Genomic DNA, 1,914 nt, shown 5'->3' on the forward strand with positions numbered 1-1,914 from the left:
CTGCTCCGTGCAGATTGGCATTTCCACAGATAAGGCTGTGAAAATCTTCTTACATGCACTTCTTCGAGCTGCCAGGCTGCTACGGGAGCGATTCCCGGAGCTGGGCCCTTTGGACGCCGTTATTTATTTATTTATGTATTTATGTATTTCTTTCCCTTCCTTCCTTCCTTCCTTCCTTCCTAAATTTCCATTGCATCAGATTCTGGTGCATGGGATCAGGGCAGGGGAACCACGTGGGTGACATTAACCCTTTCAGGACCCCAACAGGAAAATGAAAAACCAACGGGCTTCCCCACAAGACAACAGGGAATAGAACCCAGGAGTCCGGGCTCCATGGCCTATGTTCTAAGCCACTAGACCCCCTACCCTGCCAGACCTGGATCTCTGTGTGTGCATTGCCACCATTAACAATCCTGTGGCACCTTTTCCAAGAGGAGACATACTGGGCCCGCTGTCCTGGGCAGACACAGTGCCCTTTGTTCCAGGTGCACCTGGAATTCTTTCCCACTCCCTGTCGGAAGCTGTTGCTGTGAGCGGTTAAACAGCTGCTGTGGCCCACCCTAGAAGAGGCTGCATTTCAGCAGTAGGCGAGGCAATTCCTGCACACAGCTCAGCTCCTTACCTTTGTAAAGCTCTCTGGGATTAATTATTACAATGATATTTTCATTGCCAGGTTCCAGAGTAGTGATAAGCTAACACATCTCCAAGCACCCAACACTTATTAACTAAGCTTCCCCCCTGCACAAGGAGGTGGATACAACCATTCCCATTGTCAAGGGGTAAACTGAGGCAGGGGAAGGTGCCGTGACTTGCCCAAGGTCATGCGGTGAATCAGCAGCAGAGCTGAGGCAAGAATGCAGGAGTCCTGCCATCCAGGTGTTACTATGTCCCTGCAGTTTCGGTTGCCAGACGCCATGGTGCCCGGAGCCAGGAAGGGACACAGGAGTGATATGGAGCGGCTGGGTCCAGCACCAGAGAGGAGCAAAGTGCGAAGACGTCACCAATAAAACAAAACAAAACAAAACAGAAAAGCACTAGCCAGGACCAATGGCAAATCCTCCCCTCGTATCAGATCCCTCAGCCTGATGAGCCAGTTACAGCCACCTGCAGCATCCAGCCCCGACCCCCAGGGCAGGCCCTGCACTGGGATCCATGTCAGGGAGGTGACTCCGGATTTACTCCGGGGCAACTGAGCTCAGAATCCCGCCCTGAGCACGCTGCAGTCACTGGGTGACTCCAGATTTCCTGAATCTGGCCCTATTTACTTTAGACGTGGTTGGGAAAGGTTCAGAGGCAAAGCTGCACTATGCCCGGGTTGCTCTGAAATCCACCCAGCTCAGGGCGGCCAAACGGCCCTGCGCTCTGCCGGATCCAGATCTGGATCAGAATCACACAGCGCGAGCTGGAAGCCCTCCCGTTACAGACAGGGAAACTAAGGCACAGAGAGGCCGGGAGCTCCCCTCCCCCCCACCAGCACTCCTGCCCTGCTCCCCGCAGCGCCCCCTGGGGGAGGGGCCAGGGATGGACTAGCTGGGCCTTGCTGCCAGCTGTGAATCCAGGCCCTTCAGAGCGGGGTGTTTCTCAGTGGGTCAGCCCCAGTCTGAGCCTCCCCAGGTGCCCACCCCCATACGCCCCCCCCGCCACGCCCAGCCCCCTGGGCACCAAGAATAACACTGAGGTTATCAGCACCCAACTTCCATTGGGCTTCCCATCGCCTAGCAACAGACCTGTCACCGGCTCTGCCTCCGATTTGATTGATCCAAATTATGCTGTAAACAAAGTTGCCATGGCAACCCGTGGAATGGGGGGTGAAAGTTCACAGGCAAAAAAAGACAATGTTCCAGGATGTGATGGGGGGAGGGGCCAGCACCAGAGGGGGCCCTGGGGGAACCCAGCGGGTGCTGGACGGGAGAC

This window comes from Lepidochelys olivacea (genome assembly GCF_965140295.1).
Source record: "Lepidochelys olivacea isolate rLepOli2 genome assembly, chromosome: 20".
Classification (NCBI taxonomy): Eukaryota; Metazoa; Chordata; order Testudines; family Cheloniidae; genus Lepidochelys; species Lepidochelys olivacea.